Source organism: Schistocerca cancellata, chromosome 10, assembly GCF_023864275.1.
Source record: "Schistocerca cancellata isolate TAMUIC-IGC-003103 chromosome 10, iqSchCanc2.1, whole genome shotgun sequence".
Classification (NCBI taxonomy): domain Eukaryota; kingdom Metazoa; phylum Arthropoda; class Insecta; order Orthoptera; family Acrididae; genus Schistocerca; species Schistocerca cancellata.
Genome location: NC_064635.1, coordinates 160881810 through 160907760, shown reverse-complemented (window position 1 = coordinate 160907760; position 25951 = coordinate 160881810). Strand labels below are relative to the sequence as shown.

General features: G+C 42.1%; 1 protein-coding gene across 1 annotated transcript in view; it reads right to left on the bottom strand.

The window, feature by feature from the left end:
* LOC126106873 (poly [ADP-ribose] polymerase tankyrase-1-like) overlaps positions 1-25951 on the bottom strand; it is a 135371-nt gene that overhangs the window by 52158 nt on the left and 57262 nt on the right. The gene's annotated exons all lie outside the window — the stretch shown is intronic.

The following is a 25951-nucleotide window of genomic DNA, read 5'->3' as shown; positions in this document are numbered from 1 at the left end:
CAGAAACCAGATGGCAGTTATAAGAGTCGAGGGACATTACAGGGAAGCAGTGGTTGGGAAGGGAGTGAGACAGGGTTGTAGCCTCTCCCCAATGTTGTTCAATCTGTATATTGAGCAAGCAGTAAAGGAAACAAAAGAAAAATTTGGAGTAGGTATTAAAATCCATGGAGAAGAAATAAAAACTGTGAGGTTCGCCAATGACATTGTAATTCTGTCAGAGACAGCAAAGGACTTGGAAGAGCAGTTGAACGGAATGGACAGTGTCTTGAAAGTAGGATATAAGATGAACATCAACAAAAGCAATACGAGGATAATGGAATGTAGTCGATTTAAATCGGGTGATGCTGAGGGAATTAGGTTAGAAAATGAGACACTTAAAGTAGTAAAGGAGTTTTGCTATTTTGGGAGCAAAATAACTGATGATGGTCGAAGCAGAGAGGATATAAAATGTAGACTGGCAATGGCAAGGAAAGCTTTTCTGAAGAAGAGAAATTTGTTAACATCGAGTATAGATTTAAGTGTCAGGAAGTCGTTTCTGAAAGTATATGTATGGAGTGTAGCCGTGTATGGAAGTGAAACATGGACGATAACTAATTTGGACAAGAAGAGAATAGAAGCTTTTGAAATGTGGTGCTACAGAAGAATGCTGAAGATTAGATGGGTAGATCACGTAACTAATGAGGAGGTACTGAATAGGATTGGGGAGAAGAGGAGTTTGTGGCACAACTTGACTAGAAGAAGGGATTGGTTGGTAGGACATGTTCTGAGGCATCAAGGGATCACCAATTTAGTATTGGAGGGCAGCGTGGAGGGTAAAAATCGTAGAGGGAGACCAAGAGATGAATACATTAAGCAGATTCAGAGGGATGTAGGCTACAGTAGGTACTGGGAGATGATGAAGCTTGCACAGGATAGAGTAGCATGGAGAGCTACATCAAACCAGTCTCAGGACTGAAGGCCACAACAACGACAACAACAACAACTGTGAAAGAACATCTGTCATAGAAAGAGCATGTTGATCATATCTGTACGAAGCTCAGTGCAAATATGCTTTTACTGGAACAGGTCTCAGCTTTTCTGGTCCATGATACCATAAGACAAATATATTTTAGATTGACTATGTACATCTTCAACATATATTGAGATGTAAACAGTCCATAATGACAGGCTTTAGCTACAAAAGAGGGCAGTAAGAGTAGTAGTTAAGGTAGATAATAGAGAGCCTTTAAGAGAAATTTTCAGAAAATGTCAAGTACTTACAATCTATTCCATGTACATCCCACAGGCAATCAAGTTTGTTAAACAAAATTGAGAACGTAACGTAATGATCAGTGTTTTACATGGCTATGATACATGTGGAAGAGAGAACTTATACAGTTTACAAATTTTACAAAGGCTGCAGACTGCAGTCCACATACAATAGGAACAATTGTTTACAGCAGACTACCATCTCAGCTTAAGACAGCTAATTTAAATATCTTTATTTATTTGTTAATTTAAAAACCACCTCAACTGTGAAGAACCCACAGATAATGTACTTTAGCACCTCAACAACGAACAACTCTAACTCCGAACAACTCACCATTGATGAACTACATCCAACCATATCGAATCTCAAAAACACTCTACTTACCATATAGCAGAGATGCTGAGTCGCAGATAGGCACAACAAAAAGACTGTCACAAATAAAGCTTTTGGCCATTAAGGCCTTTGTCAACAATAGAAAACACACACACACACACACACACACACACACACACACACACAACCACAAACAAGTTTGGATAAATGAAAGGATCCCAGACGAGTGGAAGATGGCACTCAACCAACTACTCCAAAAGAAGAGTCCAAAACATACCCCAACAACAACAACATAGGCATCTCACTCTTAGATGTTACGTACAAGATAAAGCCCATTAAGTCCTTGAAGTGGGAGAACAATGAAAAGAAATTGTTAAAGAATTCAAATATCATGAGCTGCAAAGCCCTCAAGGAAGATGCTAGGGAATCTAGAAGAAATAAATAAAGAGTCCCCCTCATGGAATGCAATAATTAGGCAATGTAACATGATAATTAAACCAGAAGTCCTGTAGGCTGCTGAAACTCTATCTTACCATCAATGATGGCCCTGTTGAAGGCTGGAGATCAAAGAAAGGAAGATATTACAAAAACTTCTAGGGCCCAAATTTCATAACCACATACTAATTCACAACAGAAACAAAACCCATCACCAAGAAACCCACAAACTATCAGAGACAATGGGGGAAAGAAGAACTAATTTTTCTGGACACATCCTCAGGATGAACCAAATGGAATAAGCAATTTTTTTTTGCCTACTTCCACAACAGAAAAAAACCGAATTCATTGAAGGAAATGGAGAAGGACTTAAAAGAACTCCAAACACAGAAAATATGTTCTGAGATTAAACTGCGAAAAAAGTAACCAAAGATAAGAAAGAGAGGTTACCAGGCAAAATCAAGACCAAACAAACAATCCAAACCTCTGAAGAAGAAAGGAAAGCAAGATTAGAATGAATGAAACAATACCGGGCTAATAGAAAAGCATAGAACATCACAAAGTGTTTTACCTAATGTACCCCAAAGTCAGGTGAAATGAAATGGAATAAGAATAAGAAGAAGAAGAAAGTCAGGACACTTAAAATTGACATTGAATAAAATCACAAGCAAGTATTTTTTAGTCACAGAACAACTTCAATTTGAAAAACCACTTTCTCAACACTTTCCAAGACCTTTGTTTTTTTTTCCTTCTCCTTTGCAGCTCTCTTTTCTTTTCTCTAATCTCTTTCCTCTCTCACTTTCTTTTTAGGTCTTCTCAACTGCCCTTTTTTCTACTGTTACTGCTGCTGCTGCTACGCTGTACCTACCATGCACATTTCAGAAGCTGGATTTTAACTGCTTCATGATGGGAGGAGATTCATAACCATGGTCAGATTGTAAATGGTACAGAGGGATAAGAGAGGTTTCCATCAAATTTTCGACCAGAATGGAGGAGACTAGCATTAACACGGAAGAACATCCAAACAAGCTTGATAAATCTCTTCAGATTTTCATGTCTCTTTTATCCCCAATGAACACCATCCTGAATGGACAAGAGGGACAAAAGCGACCACAATTCTCATCGAATTCTTTGAGATCTCCTTTACTGATCTGATCTCTAAAAGATTTTGGAACTCTTGAGGAATGGCATCAGCCCAGGACCAATGGAGTGATTTAAGGAAGAGAGATGTGTCACTGCTATGCTTAAACATCTCTTTGTAAGGTTGGTACTAATTGCAGATTCTTGGTGTAAATATGTGATGCCTTTGGAAAGAAATGTGCAAAGAGTGAATTATACAGAATTTGGGAGATCATACTCTTCATAAATGTATGACACCCATTCTGGAATCCCAACATATCTTTCTCTGATACATTATACTGACCAAGAGTGTTTTTGGTTCTGTATACGATGTCCACTTTCTGAGATGACAACAGATTTATGTTGTCACTCAGATCTATTTTAAAGATAAGTCTATTCTTCCAAAACATTTTGGTTGACACCTTTTCCCTTTAGTTCTCTAACCATAGGCTGGAGGGGACTGTGGAGGAAATGAGGTAGGGAGACATCTGACAAACTTAGTCAGAAATGCCTCAAGTAGTGCAGCCAGTTTCAAAAGTGGCGAGATGCGCTTTCAGAATCTTGTCACTCTAAAGACTCATGCACTACTTGGTAGCTATGACTCTTAGAAATTCCAATAGTGGTCTTTAGTTTCAGTTTTACCCCCTTCTGTCCTTTCTTTACCAGCTATACTTCCTTCACCAACTTTTCAACACCTGTTAGTATCTGCTGAGCCCAGACCACTCCCATTTTATTTTCCAGCTATTGAATGATGCAAAACTTCTGCAGGAAAATGAAGTGTCTGTAATATTGGTGAAATTATATCAGCAGGAGGGAATGTTTTTAAATAGATTATATAGAGCTCACAGAAACTAACAAGGTTCCAACAAGTGCTAGCACAACCTGTATTAAAGTCGCTGTGCACTGTGTGTAAGCCACATGTCCTAAAGTGCAAAAACTTGGGTTCTTCTAGATACCCTTGACTTTAAGCTTACTTTTAGTTCTCTCAGAAATGCCTTATTGACATTAGGACTGTCCATGGACACCTTCAGATTTACCTTAAACTAGGATGCACCTGTCTCAAATCCTTCCACTAAACTTTTTAAAGCACTTTCTCCCAAAAACACTGAAGTGAAATATCTGCTCAAAACCTGGGCCACCACACTATCCCAGAGAAACAGATCCATCTCCCATTCTACAACTAGTGCACTATCTGTATACTAGAGTGGAAATACCAAATGTCAATAACTATGTTGTTCATATTTTAGTTATTATGGAGATGAAATTTTATATTAGAGAGACAGCTTTTGGCTATATTTTATTGTACCTCTGCCACAACACATAGTCCAGTTGTCAATATTTCCTTCTGAAGATGATGTTTTTACAAAAGTTCAAACCACGGTAAAGGGGTTTTAATAAACCTTCCATTTTGCAAATTATTTGTTGTTTACTATTTCTACAAAAAGGTTTCATCCTACAGTTGTTGCCCCAGCTATGTAAAAAATTTTGTAACTAATCATGTTGGAAGAATGTTTTTAGGCAACTGTACCTTTGTGGTTATGAAAAATGTTTAAACCTTAGAAGTAATCCAATCAAACCTTAATGTAATCCTTTGAAATTTTACATCTAAAACTAGACAATATGAATTTGATTAAATAACATGCGATAAAATCTATTTACAATTGAACATACTGGTTGTCCAGATCGATAATATGAATGTTCCGCTGGATGACGTAAGTGTTTCATTTCTGCAAATTGTGAGCAGAGACATTGAAACTCATACTCTCAATAAGAATAACAATATAAATCAAACAGATGGTACACAAAGAATTTTTAGAGTCTATCAGGGAAGTATCATCAGGTGTAATCATTAACACTGAACAACATTAAGTGGAGTTCAAAACAAATTAATTGTCCCACTGATGAGGCACAAAAAGAATTAGAAGCTTTAACGTTAAAATTTCAAGGAAACTGTAACACATTAAGTGGAAGACAATCAAAAGTGTATTTACATTGTGATGACATTACTAGCGTGGAAGCACCAAATCTATCAGTCCACATGGAACATGCTGAGGAATGTTTGCAAGAAATGTGCAAACTGGTTTCTGAAATCACCATGCAATCTAACCACCATTTTATAGCAGACAATGCTTAATTTAATGGAAAGCATGGGGGGAAACACTGGTATATGACCCTGATAAAAACTGTCCACAGTGTTCTCACTAGTCTAATGCTCCAAAGCACATTTCAGCTAGTGACAGATGGGAGGAATTTCAGTTTGAAAATAACAGTCATTTGGCAAATCAGTATTACTACATTTTACATTGTTAAAGATGCCATAAATTACACTTCATACTACAAAAACTTGAAGAGAAGAAAGAAAAAGAGACTGTACTATGACACTAAAGCATACCAGAAAAAAAATAAGAATTGCAAGTTCTGGATATCCAGACTCGAAAAATTTTCTGTACTTACTTTTGCATTCATTGCTACTGTGAATTTGTGGGCTAAAGAACGAGGTAGTCTGTTTGTGTACTATTCCCACATAATTGGCAAAAGTTGCTCGCAGTCAGTTGATGATGTGCGCAGATACATGTGCACATATTTGACTGAAAATGTGATTGTAATGGAAAGGCGAGCAATGTCGGAAATCTGTATGCTGAAGTGGGTAAGACATAGAGCTAATAGTTTTGTTCATTAAATGTATGGACATTAAAGTGTGCAGAAATGGGATAAACATCTAATGATATTCTTTATTATTAATATTATTACGTTCATATCAGACAGGTCAGTGAGTAAAACAACTCAACACTGGACATTCAAAGCAAATTGTACTCAAAATATGGGAGTATCGTGGGACATCCAATAACCACATCCTGAATCCCCAAGACATAGTGTCGAAAGAACCCATTACAGAGCACATTAAAGGATTATACAACACTGACTGTGTCAAACAGTTTTCTAATTCAAGTTAATGTAACATAGATGAACTTGATATTAGTCAGTACATTTGTTTGCATTTTTGTAATTTCTTTACTGACTAACAGTATAGTGCTAATGTTTGTTTTTTGAGAATGGCATTATTAAATCAGAGTATTACTGATCCTTAATTAAAATATGAACCTGATGAAGAGAAACCATTTATGAAAATTATGCTTTTGTCTAGAGGCGTATACTTAATCAAGCAAGCATATCTGATTCCTCAGTTGAAGAATGCAATACGAACTTGGTTACTGCGAGAGAGCAAATCAGTTACCTTTCATGCCAAGTGTAATTTTTTTAGGGCAGTGTTATTCATGAGGTGCAACATTGTTCTACTGATATGTCTGTTAAAGAGCTACAGCATTCTCAAAAAAAATTGTGAAAGGAGTCAATACAAAGTAAAGTAAGATTTTGTATGCTTTTGGCAAGATAATTCCGTTGGGCCATGATTAATATTATGAAGTGATGCACCAGAAAAAAAGCCTTTTATTATCTTACAAGGATGGAACAATGAAATATGCTTCAGAAAGGTTAAACTTTCAATTAATACGCAACCTTCAGACTAGGTGTTACTGAGCTGTCATAAATTAATGTGGGCATATACAGGGTGTTACAAAAAGGTACGGCCAAACTTTCAGGAAACATTCCTCACACACAAAGGAAGAAAATATGTTATGTGAACATGTGTCTGGAAATGCTTACTTTCCATGTTAGTCCTCATTTTATTACTTCTCTTCAAATCACATTAATCATGGAATGGAAACTCACAGCAACAGAACGTACCAGCGTGACTTCAAAAACTTTATTACAGGAAATGTTCAAAAGTCTTCCGTTAGCGAGGATACACGCATCCACCCTCCGTCGCATGGAATCCCTGATGCGCTGATGCAGCCCTGGAGAATGGCGTATTGTATCACAGCCGTCCACAATACAAGCACGAAGAGTCTCTACATTTGGTACCGGGTTGCATAGACAAGAGCTTTCAAATGCCCCCATAAATGAGAGTCAAGAGGGTTGAGGTCAGGAGAGCGTGGAGGCCATGGAATTGGTCCGCCTCTACCAATCCATCGGTCACCAAATCCGTTGTTGAGAAGCGTATGAACACTTTGACTGAAATGTGCAGGAGCTCCATCGTGCATGAACCACATGTTGTGTCGTACTTGTAAAGGCACATGTTCTAGCAGCACAGGTAGAGTATCCCGTATGAAATCATGATAACATGCTCCATTGAGCGTAGGTGGACGAAACTAAAATGAGCTCTAACATGTAAATTAAGTGTTTCTGGACACATGTCCACATAAAATCTTTTCTTTATTTGTGTGTGAGGAATGTTTCCTGAAAGTTTGGCCATACCTTTTTGTAACACCCTGTATACACCTATTAAGGACCATGGGTTGGTTGGTTGATTGGGGTCGAAGGGACCAAACAGCAAGGTCATCCGTCCCTTGTTTCAAATATGGTCCATTCAGACAGTTTGACATCTCAGAAAAGTCAGAGCGATAGAAGGGAAAAGGCTAAAAAACTTAAAAGTGCAGTCGTGTTGTCCATGGTAAAAACAAAATGAGGGAAGTCAGCAAGAGAGCAATGCCAAGGCTATGCTAGAGGCAGGAAACATCCCACCTCTAAAGCAGCAGACGCAAGACCACCTACTATTTAAAAGTGTTCGACCACTAGAATGTAGAAGTGCGTATGGGAAAAGGAGACTAACCAACTTTAAAAAGTGAAAAAAACAGAGTAAAAGGGAAAGAAAAGAGGATCTTGGCCAGGGAGGGGAGTCAGGAATCTCCAAACACAGCTTACAGTGGGAGACACCCCAACCCTCACTGCCCTGCCCCTACTTTAGAGTGAGATTAAAAACCTTAGAACTGAGAGTAAAAGCCACTTTCACAGAGGAAACTGAGAACCCGTTCGACCATCCGGGAATCGTCAGCCAACATTAAAGGTAAAGTGCGGGGAAGTCTGTACTTAGTACGCACAGCCAAAAGAAGGGGGCATTCCACCAAAATGTGGGCTGCTGACTAGAAGGCTCCACAACCACAAAGTGGGGGTGGCTCATTACACAAAAGAAAACAATGGGTCAGCCTGGTTTGGCCGATGCAGAGACAACACAGGGTGGTTGAGGCATTTCAGGAGAGGCGGAAGGAGGAACACCAAGGGAATGGTGTTACCTCAATCACACGGAGTTTATTAGACAGGGAGGTAGCCTCCCAAGAGTTGACCTATAATTGTGCGAAGTGGGATTTGATGTGAAGCCGTAAATCCATTGCAGGAGGAGTTACAGAGAAGGGGGGTAAGTGACTGCTCTCCCAGCCAAACGATCAGCAAGCTCGTTACCTGGGATACCCACATGGACAGGGACCCAAAGGAAGTCAATGGAACAAGCAGCACAGTTAAGACCAGTGAGATGGTCATGGATGGCCGAGACCAAGGGATCGTGGGAAAAACACCGGTCAATAGCCAGAAGGCCACTCACTGAGTCCATACAAAACAAAACACGTGTCGGGACTGTTTAATAAAGGTGAGGGCCTGGGAAATTTCCATCAATTCCACAGTAAACACCCAACATGTAGGTGGCAGGAGATAATTTTCCATGCCAACAGAGGACGTGAAGGCATATCCCACATGATCAGCAGATTTAGAGCCATCGGTGTAAAAAACAACAGCATCCCGAAACTCTCATAAAAATCAGCGGAAGAAACAATGGAACACCATTGGGGGAATGGAATCTTTTGGACCTCAGCGGAGATCCATCCGAATTCGGGGTCAAGGAACTAACGAAGGGGGGAGGGGGGGGGGGTTGGGGAGGGAGCGTGGGAGACAGGACAAAGAAGGAAGCTGAAAATCACGGCAAAGAGACGCAAGACGGAGCCCAACCGATAAACCCACCTGAGGGTGGGAATCAGGTGGGTGACATCTATGGTATGGGAACAGGAGAGAATAGGAAGGATGAGTGGGAGAGGAACAGACAGCAATTGCATAAGAAACCAGAAGCTGGGACCGCCGAACAGAAAAGGGAGGGGATCCCAGCTTCAACCAGGAGACTATCAACAAGGCTAGTAGGTAAGCCACCGGTGGCCAAACGGATACCACGATGGTGGACCGGATCCAGCAGGTGCAGTGTGGAAAGAGCTGCTGAACCATAAACTTGACAACCATAGTCCAAGTGAGACAGCACTAAAGCCCAATAAAGGCAGAGAAGGATGTAGCGGTCTGCACCCCAAGAGGTGTGGGCAAGGAAGCGAAGGACATTGAGTTTATGGAAACATCCTATCTTCAGAAGTCTGATATGAGGCAGCCAAGTGAGCTTTTTGTCGAAAAGAAGATCCAGGAAACGAAACTGTGGGACCACAGGTAATCGTTGTGCATTGAGATAGAGCTCCGGATTGGAGTGGATCGTAGTACGGTGACCGAAGTGGACCACCCGCGATTTTAAAGGAGAGAATTGAAACTCGTGTGAGAGGGTCCATGCAGAGGCATGCCATATAGCTCCCTGGAACTGCTGCTCTGCAGAGGCCATTGAAGAGGAACTAACCCAAATGCAGAAATCATCCACATACAGAGCAGGGGTGACCAAAGGACCAACAGAGGTCACAAGTCCATCGATAGCAATGAGGAAAATACAGAACCCTGTGGGATGCCATTCTCCTGGGTCTGTGGAGAACTAAAAACAGTACCAACATGAACTCTGAATGACCGATGGAACAGGAACTGGTGGATAAAAATCGGGAGTGGGCCCCGAAGACCCCACTGATGAAGTGTAGGTAAGATGTGATGGCACCAAGCCATGTCATAGGCCTTGTGAAGGTCGAAAAGTACTGCAACCAAATGGTGGCGCTGGGAAAAAGCCTGCTGAACTGCAGATTCCAAGCGAAGTAAATGATCGATCAGAGACCGTCCCTCTTGGAAGCCACACTGGTAAGGGGACAACAGATCCCGAGATTCGAGGACCCCATTGAGCCGATGGGCTACCATCCATTCAAGTAACTTGCAAACAACATTTGTCAGACTAATTGGCTGATACCTTTCGACAAACAGGGGGTTCTTATCAGGCATAAAGACAGGAACCACGATGCTATCCCTCCAATGAGTAGGGAAGTCACCCTGGAGCCAAATACAGTTAAACACCCGGAGAAGATGTTGCCGTTGTGGAGCACTGAGATGTTGAAGCAGTTGGTTATGAATGGAGTCTGGGCCATGGGCCGTATCATGAGAAGAAGAAAGTGTGGAAAGAAGTTCCCATTCAGCAAAAGGTATGTTGTAAGATTCTGACTGACAAGGGGTAAAACATAAGGCAGAAGCTTTGGCCTGCTGTTTCTGGTGAAGGAAAGCAGACAGATAGGAGGCTGATGCTGATGCTGTTGCAAAATGGATCGCAAGATGTTCCATGAGAATCAATGAGTCTGTGCAAAGGCCATCCAGGAGGTCAAGGCCCGGGAGGGTAGACTGCCGATGGCAACCTTGGAGAGAGCGAAGTGTAGCCCATACCCGTGACATAGGGACAGTAGAACCGAGGGAAGAAACAAAGCTTTCCCAATACATCTGTTTGATTAAGTAACAGGATTTAGCATGAAGGCATTTAAAGGTAATAAGGTTGGCAATGGATGGGTGCCTCTTAAGATGTTGCAGAGCTCAACGGTGATCACGGATGGCAATGGAAATGGCCATACACCACCACGGGACATGCTGGCAGCGAAATAGTCCAGATGAGTGTGGTACAGCAAGGCTAGCAGCATGAACAATCACATCAGACACGTCGCATAGGACGTCATCAATACAAACAAACAAAGAGGGAGAAAACACAACCTGTGCAGTGTATAGAGGCCTATCAGCATGATGGAAAGACCAATGAGGTAACCTGTCCATCGGGGAACGGGTAGGGAGTGAGAGAATCAACGGGAAATGGTCACTATCACAATGGTTGTCATGTGGCGACCAGTGTAATGAAGGGAGGAGGGAAGGAGAAAAAAAGAGAAAGATCAATGGCAGGAAAGTTACCATGACCAGCACTGAAATGAGTAGGGGAGCCATCAATAAGAAGGCACAAGTCGTGGTCTGCAAGAAACTGATCTATGAGAAGACCTCGTCTAGATGGAAATGCACTGCTCCACAAGGGATGATGAACATTAAAATCCCCGAGAAGGAGGAAGGGAGGAGGAAGGTGCTGAAGAAGGGCAGTTAAGGCAGCAGGTGTAAGAGTCCTGTCAGGAGGGAGATAAAGATTGCAAACCGTGACCTCAGAGTCCAGGTGGATCCTAACAGCAACTGCTTCCAATGTAGCTTGAAGAGGAATCCACATGCTAGCAACATCTGTACGGACTAATGTACAAACGCCACCAGAGGCCCACAGGGGGCCGACCTGATTTTGACAGAAAACACGGAACCCACAGAGGGTCGGTGAGTGATCATCATCAGTAAAATGAGATTCCTGTAGAACCACACAAGCTGCAGAATAAGACGAAATAAGGGATTCCAACTCTGGAAGGTGACCCACAGACCATGGTTCTACATCTACATCTACATACATACTCCGCAATCCACCATACGGTGTGTGGCGGAGGGTACCTCGTACCACAACTAGCATCTTCTCTCCCTGTTCCACTCCCAAACAGTACAAGTGAAAAATGACTGCCTATATGCCTCTGTACGAGCCCTAATCTCTCTTATCTTATCTTTGTGGTCTTTCCGCGAAATGTAAGTTGACGGCAGTAAAATTGTACTGCAGCCAGCCTCAAATGCTGGTTCTCTAAATTTCCTCAGTAGCGATTCACGAAAAGAACGCCTCCTTTCCTCTAGAGACTCCCACCAGAGTTCCTGAAGCATTTCTGTAACACTCGCGTGATGATCAAACCTACCAGTAACAAATCTAGCAGCCCGCCTCTGAATTGCTTCTATGTCCTCCCTCAATCCGACCCAGTAGGGATCCCAAACGCTCGAGCAGTACTCAAGAACAGGTCACATTAGTGTTTTATAAGCGGTCTCCTTCACAGATGAACCACATCTTCCCAAAATTCTACCAATGAACCGAAGACGACTATCCGCCTTCCCCACAACTGCCATTACATGCTTGTCCCACTTCATATCACTCTGCAATGTTATGCCCAAATATTTAATCTATGTGACTGTGTCAAGCGCTACACTACTAATGGAGTATTCAAACATTACAGGATTCTTTTTCATATTCATCTGCATTAATTTACATTTATCTATATTTAGAGTTAGCTGCCATTGTTTACACCAATCACAAATCCTGTCCAAGTCATCTTGTATCCTCCTATAGTTACTCAACGACGACACCTTCCCGTACACCACAGCATCATCAGCAAACAGCCTCACATTGCTAATCCACCCTATCCAAAAGATTATTTTGTAGATAGAAAACAACAGTGGACCAACCACACTTCCCTGGGGCACTCCAGATGATACCCTCACCTCCGATGAACACTCACCATCGAGGACAACGTACTGGCTTCTGTTACTTAAGAAGTCGCGTGGCAGCAGACCTTTGGCCTGGAAGATGTCAGGAAGGTATCCCAGGAGGGGCGCCCTTGACCGGCAGATGCCAAAGAAGTGGGACACTTCTCCAGCTGGGGAGGAGAGGGTGTGGGAGCCGGAGGAGAGGGTGTGGGAGCTGCAGGAGAGGGGGGGGGGAGGAGAGGGGTTTGAGACTGGTTTAAGGAAGGGGTGAATTGTAACTAAAGCATAACTAGACGTCATAGACACAGAGTGAAGACGTGCATACTTCTTACGAGCCCCAGTGTAGGTTAAACGATCAAGGGACTTATACTCCTGTATCTTCTTTTCATTCTTATATGCTGGGTAATCTGGAGAACGTGGAGAATGATTGTCATGACAATTAACACGCTCAGGAGAGGGAACACAGGAACTCCCCTCATGGAATGGATGTCCACAGTCACCACAGAGAGGGGCCTGCGAACAGCGGGAAGACATGTCCAAAACGCAAGCACTTAAAAACACCTCATAGGCTTCACGTCATGTCGATAAACCATAATCTTCACTTTCTCAGGGAGGGTATCCCCTTCAAAGGCCTGGATAAAGGCACCAGTATCAATGTGATTGTCCTTCGGACCCTTCTGAACACGCTAAACAAAGTGAACGCCCCATCGTCCGAGATTGTCCCGAAGTTCCTCATCAGTTTGAAGGATGAGGTCCCTGTGAAAAATCACACCTTGAACCATATTTAGAGACTGGTGGGGGGTAATGGACACAGGAATTGTGCGAAGATGGTTACAGGCACGAAGGGCCACAGACTGGACAGCTGAAGCAGTTTTGATCAACTACGAACCTGACCACATCTTGCTCCGAGTGTCCATTTCGCCAAACTAGTCTTCAATGTGTTCCACAAAAAATAAAGGTTTGGTATTGGTGAAAGTATCCCCATCAGTCCTGGTGCAAACCAGATAGTGGGAGAAAGGTTTCGCCCCTAGCCGACGAACCTGACCCTCCTCCCAGGGGGTAGCCATGGAAGGGAAGGCCGAAGGGGCGGGAGAAGCAGCATGAAAAGAATCAGTTCCATGCGGAGATGGCCACAGAGGAATGGAGACAGCTGCAGAAGAATGTCCGGAGTTCTGGACCCGTATGCATTTCATTTGAATAGCGTCCACCCTGATACCACCCTCTCCGATCAGGGCTCTCCTCACGCACACCACCCAGCCACAGGAAGGGCCATCTGGCACAGCGGCCATTGCCGGGATTTCCGATGCTCCAGGACGACAAGCAACCACTCCTAGACCTACATGAGGTGGTCACAGCTCAGGTATCAGAAGTGTGATCCCTGAGTGTTCAGGGGGCTCAACCATAAGGGTACATAGCGACCACACCACACGGGCTGACTACCGTGCTGGCTATTCACCCTAGCATCAGACAACGATGTGAAAGAAAAGGTGGAATGAACTAGGAGGGCGCACTTCGGAGACACTAGGTAAGGTGCTCTTCCCCAAATGGCTCACACTACGGAATAGAAATTTAGTAATGGAGGTCAAACCCCAGAGGCGGACCAGGAGGGAACGCCAAAAGGATGAGATGATTATGCAACAAAACCAAATTGCAAAACCAATATAAGCGGGGCCAACATAAACAAGGACGCCAAGAGAGGGAGAGGAGAGGGTGAAGGGGAAGGAGCAAGGAGAGGAAAGGAGGAGAACGGCAAGGAAATGCAGCCCTGGAAAGAAGGAATGCTGCAATAGCCCAGGGCCCCATGCTTGCCACACACATACTCACGAAAGAACCGTGAGCCCCCTGGGGGGATGGACCATGGGACTCGGGTACTATTGTACCAGGAGCTTCCAAGAGAAGGTTCTTCAAATCACGTAATATTGTGTATTAAATTTTACGAACCCAGTAGATGATGCTAGCTGGCTAGCTAGCTTAGAATAGGTAAGTTTTTAATACCTGGCTGCACCAGATGAAATAGTATAAAATACACAGCTTAGTTACTTAGCAAGAATTGCTGCCTTCTGATAGTCTACAAAAATACTTACTGCTGCTAAACAAATTGAATGTATAATTCTATATTTTTTTAAAGGTCATGGGTACCAATATTAAAGTATCTTAGAAATACAGGGGCTGCTTTAATCCATGCGACCGATTCATCAAAACTGTCATGCTTTAAATTATAGAACCTGGAAATTAAAAAGCAGAAGCTTTATACTTCAAGAAAATCAAGAAAATTAATGTAGCTTATGCTCTGGTGGAAGATTTCATTATGAGCATTGTCTAACTAATACAACAAATTCTTCAGAAACAGATCATAACATTGCACCAGCCACATAGATAAACATTAAATAATAATATTCCAAATCCCGAAAAAGCAGACTCCTCCTTAGGTGGGATAAAAACTAAGGTGAAAGAAGAAAGATACTTGCACCGTTTAATACAAAAGTTCTATGTGATGTAAACATTTTCTTGAACTAAAGATGGCCATGGAAATTAAAAGTCATGCAATTTTTGTTGCATAAGCGAGAGAAAAAAAATACGAACCTTGTCTTGTACTCATTGTTGTTGTTAGACATAATTATTAAGGTGAAGATGAAAGTAATATGGCTGAGATAGGAAACGTGGCCATTGCTTTTGTTTTGCATAGAACTGTGCTGCTGTCTGCTGAGAAGTGGTCACACCAGAGTCTGATAAAAATTATTTGATAGTTGACATTTCATTGCAGCTGGTTTCCTCCAATCAGAGGTCTCAATGTCATGCCTGAACTGTTCACCATTGGCAAACTGCCACAACAATTGGTCACTTCACTTCCAATTCATTCTCCAGCATTCTCTATTAGTGTGTTTGGATCCCAAATTCTAAGTCTGGCTCTTTTATTTCATATTTCATCATACAGGATAACCATACTACACACGTTTCATGCACAACACCAACTAAACGCTACTGGATAATTCTATATGAGACGCAATTCTACATTACATGTGTAGTTATCATAGTCACAGAGATCAGCTCACATTAGATAAATTTTGTATGACACTGCATGAAACTGAGTTGTTGAAGGCTGCAATTCACCACTACCTTTGGGTGATCACAGTCAAAAATGTTACATACTGACACAGTACTGTACATTGGTACAATGGTTAGCATAGTAGTCTGCCAGGCTGAAGGTAATAGGTTCAAATCTCTTCAAATATAATGATTTTTTTTTAAATTTCTAAGTCTAATCAAAATAATTTGATTATCATTTTTATTCAATTAATTGGTTAAATACATCTTTTTTTATTTATAATTTGTTGCCAACTCATTTTCACCATCATACTGACTCTTTTTCTTTGCTCTTATTTTTGACCTTTTTTTTCCTTCATCTGGAAGCTGCCCATCATGCTATAATCTGCAACCAAATGCCAATGAAGACTTCTCATCGACTGGTATTGTGGCAGCTCATGCAGCCAGTGAGAGTAATTTTACGTAACCAACGATAGCAAGAAATTGCAGTTTGCTTTTAGTGTGAAACTGAACTTTTTCTGTTTGCTCATAGAGGTTAGCTCTAATAGTCATCAGCAAAGCAATGTGATTTTAGTTCTGCCGCAGGATGTTGACCTCCACTTCCTCAGATACATTACACATCATGAGGTTGTGGTTAGGTTAGGAAACAAGTTTAAATTCAGGGCTACAAAACTCGTCATCTGCACTTCAGTCATTAGTCACATTCGGCTGTCGATAGAGAATCTTGCATTTCTGGCATACCTTGTGGCGGCCACTTCCAACATTGCTCCGCATCACGCATAAAATTTGTCAAGTGACTTGCCATGTTTGTATGTTACCTACAAATGAATGGTAGATGGCCGCTGTGTAGGTTCTTTAAATTGTCTACACATATAAATAAATATTTATAATGATCCTTATTCGTGCTGTCCCAATGTGGCAAAGATATTGTAGGGTTGTACAATTATATCTGAGTAAGGTGATGAGAAACTGAAAACTATACTACCAATTTTTAAAATTGAAATCTATACTATCAATTTTTTATGTACCTATTTTTTTTTTCACCGATCTCATTGTCTGTCAGTCTTTTGAGGTGGTGCAATAGAGATGTACATACTGCACTCTCCAAATATTGTCTTAATTAAAAGTTATAATGTGCGGACGCCAAGTTTTCATTCTCCTGCTGAGGTATGTTCTAATCTCCACATCGTGATCAATGAGGAATTGCATTTTTAAATGGGCCTTTTCAGAGAAAATGTCAACACACAGACAGAATGTCAAGCCAGCATTGTTGTACATCGTTGGGGAGATGAGGTAAATATCACACCAAAACTCAAAGGAATTAATGTTCAATCAGTGTTCCAGAACTGCTACAACATTTCTTAATCAGCATGCATCCATACATGAGTGTGTTTCTGGACTTACAATTTCTGGTGCAGCTAAACATGCATTAGCATAACTATGTCAGCTCTGAACAATTCACATTATCTCTCACCCTAACCACCATACGGCCAAAGTGGCAACACCATAGCGGCAAGTGACAGACGTCAACTATTAAGTAATTTTAAATGGGCTATAGTTCTAATAGATGCCATCATTCCTCTGAGTCTGACAGGGGAAGCTTGTTACATTTCATTTTAGTAAAATTTGTTTTCGGTTTTCAGTCAGCTGATATAAGTCATTTACGTTATAATTTTTAATTCACTTAAACATAGAGTAATAAGTTTTTACAATATCAAATCTTACAGAATGTCTTTTGATCTAGTATGCTAGTACCTTGTTGTTTCTATTGATCTCACAGACTCATCTGCAAACCATTAATGCTTGACATGGAGTCCAATTGGAAAAAAGTGGCAAACATGACCACTTTTCGCAACAGTTCTTTTGTAATCTGTTTACCCCAATATGAATTAGTTACTTCCATGTACTGCCAAGAGAGAGTTGCTGGCCACTTCGGGAGTATGTTTGAGGCTAATCCGGAAAGTAAGGTTACAAGAATTTTTTGAAGTACAAAAAATGAATTTATTTTAATAAAATTTTGCAAGCATTGTAGTACAGGTCTTGCATTACTTTTCCACATAACCACCATTTTCCTCAAGACATTTTGTCATCCACGGGACAACTTTTTGATTCCTGTGTCATAGACGTCTCCTGACTTTTTCAGCTAGTTTTTCATTTTGACTTTCACCTCGTCATCATCGGAGAAGTTTTCCACGAAGGTGTTCCTTCAATTTAGTGAACAGCTGATAGTCACAAGACAAGGTGAGAGATCAGGGCTGTGAGAAGTGTGGCTTAAAACATCCCAACCGAAAGAAGTCAACAGCTCTTGTGTTGCATGAGCAGCAACCAGCAACGGTTGTTTTTTATGGCTCTGCAAAGTTTCTTAATGGTCTCACAGTGTCTTGCAGCATTTATTGTTTCATCTCTTTCCAAAAAACCAATGAGCAGGACCCTTTTTCTATTCCAAAGCACTGACACCATGATTTTCCTCAATGTTTGCTGAGTTTTGAAGTTTTTATCTGAAGGGGAATGAATATGGCGCCACTGCACTGATTGTCATTTGCTTTTTGGTGATCAGCCCAAGTTTCATCTCCTGTCATTATAGTATTGAGAAACACCTTGCCTTCAGTCTCAAAAACAGTCCACAAATTAGTGAGCAGCACTGGCTCTGTTCAATTTGTGTGTTCCGGTAAGCATCTTGAGCACCCATCGCGCACACAACTTGCAATAATTCAGTCAATCAGTTACGATTTCATGAACAACAGTTCATGAATTGTTTGTACAAACTGCATGCAGGTCGTCAATTGTCGAACAACGTTCAGAGAATTGATTGATCTTCAATTTTCTGCATCACATCACCAGCCACCACAAACAATTGTCTGCTTCTGTCTTCAATGTGAATTTCCATCCTTCCAAAATTGAAATTCTGCACCCATTTCATCACATGCTGCCTTGACGTTAAGCCCTCTCCCCAAACTGAACAATTTCACAATGAATCACAGTGGTGTTCTTGCCCTTAGCATTTAGGTAGTGAATTACAGTGTGCACTTTGCACTTGGTGGAAGCTGGAATGAGAACGCTCATTTCTAACAGCCACCACAACACTAACTGACAAGCTACAAATTGTAGGTAATGCTCGTTTCTTCCGCTGGCTCCCTGCTATATGGCAGTGGTACCAACTTCCCCCACGAATATTCTATGCTAAAACAACATGCCTTGTAACCTTAGTTTGTGGATAACCCTCATTTGTTTCTACTGGGCAATGTACCTCGTTACATTGAGAAAAGTGACCAGTATGTAAGTCTTCAGAAAAATGCATATAGATCCTATAAATTATATATTTTTTTACTTGCAAATATTTAGTGTAATACCTTAGGATATGTACATTCAAAATATGTAAACTGACAGCTTCTATCAATAACTATGCTTAGGTGAATAGTCCTTGGAATGGCACCGAGTGAGGTGGCACAGTGGCTAGGACACTGGACTCGCATTCGGGAGGATGACAGTTCAATCCCGTATCCGGCCATCCTGATTTAGGTTTTCCGTGATTTCCCTAAATCGCACCAGGCAAATGCCGGGATGGTTCCTTTGAAAGGGCATGGCCAACTTCCTTCCCCGTCCTTCCCTAATCCGATGAGGCCGATGACCTTGCTGTCTGGTCTCCTTCCCCAAACAACCCAACCCTTGGAATGGCCACTTTACCACAGATTCCCCTATTGCTTTGTATCTCATAAAAAATGTATTAATGAACTGAACTGCAAAAATCTAGAGTTGTTTAAATAACTGAGATACACATTGTACTTTTTCATTCAATTAATAATACTCATGCTTTGGTCAACTGCATCGATTAATGAAACCAAGAGCTGCCATGATAGTGGATGTTTAATGGAGTGATGTGTTTTGATGATTATAAATCATGTACATAACTTGGATGAGAAATATTTTCAATGAACTTCAGTTCGAACATCCGGACTGATTTGCCATTGTCGATGTATTAAACTCTCCCCTCACATTTCATCTCCGACAGTGGAGACATCCTCTGAGGTAAAGCAGCGAACCGGTCTCCCACAGTCAGAGACAAAATGTCAGGGGAGAGTTTTATACATCTACCATGGCCTATCACCCTGGAAGTTTGAAGTGAAGACAATACCGGCTGTGAAAGCCTACAGTGTATGATCATTATCAATGAAGTTTAGATAAAAGTTAAAACTGGGGACAGCTAATACACAGTTTGTAAGAGTGGTGAGTAATGTGTGGGGAAAGAAGCAATGTACAGGTTTCATTATTTTTTAATGACCACTAATTTTGTAGTTTGTCTGCTACAGGATTCTAGATATTATGAGCCTATCCAGCAGACATAGGACTAGCTGTGTGTTGGTGACATGTATGAAAATACGTCTATGTACAGTTAAATGCCCTGTTTGCTTTTCACATCCTTATTATTTGTACACTGGAATGCAAACTGCAGATCAAGTGATGTTAGGATTTAACTTAAGTTTGAGAATGTGCAGTCTTGGAACTAAAATAATAACCAGGAAAGCCACAATATTAATTCAGAAACAAATGGGAGTCTGTACTGCTTCAGTGGTTGAAAAGTGTACTGTTGGGGTGCATTTGGCTGTTTGTGGAGTGGTCGTATGTTTCATAATTTTTTGAATATTAAACTTAATTTATAACAGCAAGAACCCATGGTCTAGGAGTAGTGTCTCTGATTACTATTCAAATCATCCTTGGTCCTGGGTTAAAATCCCACCACCACCTGAATTTTGAATAAAAATCAGCAGCAGTGGTGGCCGAAGGCTTGCGGCATAAGAAGTTACCCCCCAATCAGCCAATGGCCTTGTCAAAGAGGACAGAGGACAGAGGTTCTGTGTGTTCTCTTGCCCTTGGGAAGCGAAACTGCCCCCAAAGGCGGAAGGATCAGCAATGATCAATGGCATGAGGATGCATAATGCATGACCTCTAAAAAGTGTTTGACAATGTAAAATGGTGCAAGATCTTCGAAATTCTGAGGAAAATAGGAATAAGCTATAGGGAAAGATGGGTAATATACAATATCTACAAGAGCAAAGAGGGAGTAATAAGAATGGACAACCAAGAATGAAATGCTCGGATTAAAAAGGGTGTAAGACAAGTATGTAGTCTTTTGCGCCTACTGGTCAATCTATACATCAAAGAAGCAAAGATGGAAATAACAGAAAGATTCAAGAGTACAATTAAAATTCAAGGTGAAAGGATATATGTCCCTGATGAAATTGCTACCCTGAGTGAAAGTGAAGAAAAATTACAGGATCTGCTGAATGGAATGAACAGTCTTAATGAGTACAGAATATGGATGGAGAGTAAATAATAAAAAAAAAAGTAATGAGAAGTAGCAGAAATGAGAACAGCGAGAAACTTATCAGGATTGATGGTGACGAAGTAGATGAAATTATGGAATTCTGCTACCTAGGCAGCAGAATAACCAATGACGAATGGAACGAGGAGGACATCAAAAACAGACTAGCACCAGCAAAAAGGGCATTTATGACCAAGATAAGTCAATTAGTATCAATGATAGGCTATAATTTCAAGAAGAAATTTCTGAGAATGTACGTTTGGAGCACAGCATTGTACGGTAGTGAAACATGGACTGTGGGAAAACTGGAACAGAGGAGACTAAGCATTTGACATGTGGTGCTACGGATGAATGAAATAGCTTCCACAGTACTATAGGGAGCTGTAGAGGGTAAAAATTTTAGAAGAAGACATCCAGAAAGTAATCGACGACACAGGTTGCAAGTGCTACTCCAAGATGAAGAGGTTGGCACAAGAAGACTGGTGGAAAAAAACATATATATATATCATAGGTGTTACACTTTCGTGTGTACCATGTTTGCATTATGGTATCATTCACTGTTTTCTTGTTATGTGAAGTTCAATTTGGGGAAAAATAAACTGTGACATTTTTCCAACTATTTTCTGAGTGGAATAACTTTAAAACAAAGTGTACTGTGTGTCCTTCAAAAGTTACTTGATACTAATCGTACAGAGCAGCAACAGTTGTGAGATTTCTAGAAGTTATTGATATGTAAACAATTAATTTTATCAAAGGAAAAGATGACATGTTGAGTGACAGGCAGGCACTCTTTCACCATCTCCAGCAGCATTCCAGTTTGAGCTGCTGGAGATGGTGGTCATAGGTGCATGAGACATACTAGCTTGTAACAACGAATTGCCTACGTAGATCAACACCTTCAACCCATTACATGCAGTCTCCCATCCTTCATCAAAGACACCAACCACTTTCTCGAACGCCTGGAATCCTTACCCAATCCGTTACCCCCAGAAACTATCCTTGTAACCATTGATGCCACTTCCTTATACACAAATATCCCGCACGTCCAGGGCCTCGCTGCGATGGAGCACTTCCTTTCACGCCGATCACCTGCCACCCTACCTAAAACCTCTTTCCTCATCACCTTAGCCAGCTTCATCCTGACCCACAACTTCTTCACTTTTGAAAACCAGACATACCAACAATTAAAGGGAACAGCCATGGGTACCAGGATGGCCCCCTCGTACGCCAACCTATTCATGGGTCGCTTAGAAGAAGCCTTCTTGGTTACCCAGGCCTGCCAACCCAAAGTTTGGTACAGATTTATTGATGACATCTTCATGATCTGGACTCACAGTGAAGAAGAACTCCAGAATTTCCTCTCCAACCTCAACTCCTTTGGTTCCATCAGATTCACCTGGCCCTACTCCAAATCCCATGCCACTTTCCTTGATGTTGACCTTCACCTGTCCAATGGCCAGCTTCACACATCCGTCCACATCAAACCCACCAACAAGCAACAGTACCTCCATTACGACAGCTGCCACCCATTCCACATCAAACGGTCCCTTCCCTACAGCCTAGGTCTTCGTGGCAAACGAATCTGCTCCAGTCCGGAACCCTGAAGCATTACACCCACAACCTGACAACAGCTTTTGCATCCCGCAACTACCCTCCCGACCTGATACAGAAGCAAATAACCAGAGCCACTTCCTCATCCTCTCAAATCCAGAACCTCCCACAGAAGAACCACAAAAGTGCCCCACTTGTGACAGGATACTTTCTGGGACTGGATCAGATTCTGAATGTGGCTCTCCAGCAGGGATACGACTTCCTCAAATCCTGCCCTGAAATGAGATCCATCCTTCATGAAATCCTCCCCACTCCACCAAGAGTGTCTTTCCGCCGTCCACCTAACCTTCGTAACCTCTTAGTTCATCCCTATGAAATCCCCAAACCACCTTCCCTACCCTCTGGCTCCTACCCTTGTAACCGCCCCCGGTGTAAAACCTGTCCCATGCACCCTCCCACCACCACCTACTCCAGTCCTGTAACCCAGAAGGTGTACACGATCAAAGGCAGAGACACGTGTGAAAGCACCCACGTGATCTACCAACTGACCTGCCTACACTGTGATGCATTCTATGTGGGAATGACCAGCAACAAACTGTCCATTCGCATGAATGGACACAGGCAGACAGTGTTTGTTGGTAATGAGGATCACCCTGTGGCTAAACATGCCTTGGTGCACGACCAGCACATCTTGGCGCAGTGTTACACCGTCCGGGTTATCTGGATACTTCCTACCAACACCAACCTATCCGAACTCCGGAGATGGGAACTTGCTCTTCAATATATTCTCTCTTCCCGTTATCCACCAGGCCTCAATCTCCGCTAATTTCAAGTTGCCGCCACTCATACCTCACCTGTCATTCAACAACATCTTTGCCTCTGCTCTTCTGCCTCGACTGACATCTCTGCCCAAACTCTTTGTCTTTAAATATGTCTGCTTGTGTCTGTAAATGTGTGGATGGATATGTGTGTGTGTGCGAGTGTATACCCGTCCTTTTTTCCCCCTGAGGTAAGTCTTTCCGCTCCCGGGACTGGAATGACTCCTTACCCTCTCCCTTAAAACCCACATCCTTTCGTCTTTCCCTCTCCTTCCCTCTTTCCTGATGAGGCAACAGTTTGTTGCGAAAGCTTGAATTTTGTGTGTATGTTTGTGTTAGTTTGTGTGTCTGTCGACCTGCCAGCACTTTCATTTGGTAAGTCACATCATCTTTGTTTTTAGGTAGATATATATATATATATATATCGAAGAGGCCACATCATCTAATGATTGAATTGACTGATGATGATGATATATATATATATCATCATCATCATCATCAGTCAATTCAATCATTAGATGATGTGGCCTCTTCGAGTCATGGATTCAGGTAGGCTTTCAGCAGTCTTCTCCAAGTGGGACGGTCTTGGGCAGTTCTCTGCCAGGTGTTACCAGTGATCTTCTTGATGTCTTTGTCCCATCTGTCTGGTGGTCTTCCTCTAGGCCTCCGGTGCTCTCTCGGACTCCACTCCAGTACTAGCTTCGTCCACCTGTTGTCTTTTCTTCTTGCGACGTGGCCAGCCCACTGCCATTTCAAGGAACCTACTCTCTCCAAGATGTCATTAACCTTCGTCACAGACCGGATGTCATCTGCCCTTTTCCTGTCCTTTCTTGTATAGCCCAGCATTGATCTCTCCATGGCTCTCTGTGCTGTCCTAAGTTTCCCTTTTGTGAATGAGTTCAGTGTCCATGTCTCGCATCCGTACGTCATCACATATATATATATATATATATATATATATATATATATATATATATATATATATATATGTGTGTGTGTGTGTGTGTGTGTGTGTGTGTGTGTGTGTGTGTGTGTGTGTGTGTGTGTCCTTTTCTGCTGAAGGCTTTGATCAAAAGCTATATGTGTAACTGTCTTTTCATGGTCCTGTCTGCAACTCAACATGTCATCTTTACAGTGAGTTCCTTATATTGTTGATATTCCAACCTGGAGTTTCCGCTGTTTGATTTTATCAAAGAAACTAATATATTATGAGACAGAATTTCCGGTCAGTACTTAGCTTCAGGACATGAAATGTATAGTACTGCTGCCAGACACACATAAAAGTAAGAGGGACAAATTACCTAGTTTTTAGAACAAATACATTGTCAGCACAGAAAGTCAAGCACCCAGAGGACACAGTCAGATATCAATATACACACATCAAAAAACATTTTTCATCAGCCCGGTTCCCAGAACTCCTGAAGATAGACGTTGACTGTGGATATTGCATCACAGACACAGTCCCTTTGACTGTTCTAAGATGTCGCTAAACCTACCCAAAGATTTAAACAACCATGAATGAGCAGAGCCTGTCCTTTTGACTGTTCAGAGATGACACTAAACCCACCCAAAGACGTAAACAACCATGCATGAGCAGCGCCTATTAGATGGAGGGGGTCTGACAGCCGATCAGTTCCAGTCATTCCATCAGGAAGGAGGTACATGGCTTGTGTTGTTTGTCGTTCAACCAAACCTAGACAGTCAATACTGCGGTTCAATTGTGTCCACGTCATTACTTTGTGCCAGGAAGGGCTCTCAACAAGGTAAGTGTCCAGGCATCTCGAAGTGAACCAAAGCAATGTTGTTTGGACATGGAGGAGATACACAGAGACAGGAACTGTCAATGACATGCCTCGCTCAGGCTGCTCAGGTGCTACTACTGCAGTGGATGACCGATACCTACGGATTATGATTCTGAGGAACCCTGACAGCAATGCCACCATGTTGAATAATGCTTTTTGTGCAGCCACAGGACATCGTGTTATGACTCAAACTGTGCACAATGGGCTGCATGATATGCAACTTCACTTCTGATGTCCACGGCGAGGTCCATCTTTGCAACCACAACACCATGCAGCATGGTACAGATGGGCCCAACAACATGCCAAATGGACCGATCAGGATTGGCATCACATTCTCTTCACCGATGAGTGTCACATATGCCTTCAACCAGACAATTGTTGGAGATGTGTTTGGAGGCAACCCAGTCAAGCTGAACACCTTAGACACATTGTTCAGTGAGTGCAGCAAGATGGAGGTTCCCTGCTATTTTGGGGCGGCATTATATGGGGCCGATGTACACCGCTGGTGGTCATGGGAGGCACTGTAACGGCTGTACGATACGTGAATGCCATACTCCGACCGATAGTGCAACCGTATCAGCAGCATATTGGTGAGGCATTTGTCTTCATGGACACACCCCCAACATGCACATCTTGTGCATAACTTCCTTAAAGATAATGACATCACTCGACTAGAGTGGCCAGCATGTTCTCCAGACATGAACCCTATTGAACATGCCTGGGATAGGTTGAAAAGGGCTGTTTATGGACGATGTGACACACCAACCACTCTGAGGGATCTACACTGAATCATCGTTGAGGAGTGGGACAATCTGGACCAACAGTGATGAAGTTGTGGATAGTATGCCACGACGAATACAGGCAAGCATCAATGCAAGAGGACGTGCTACTGTGTATTAGAGGT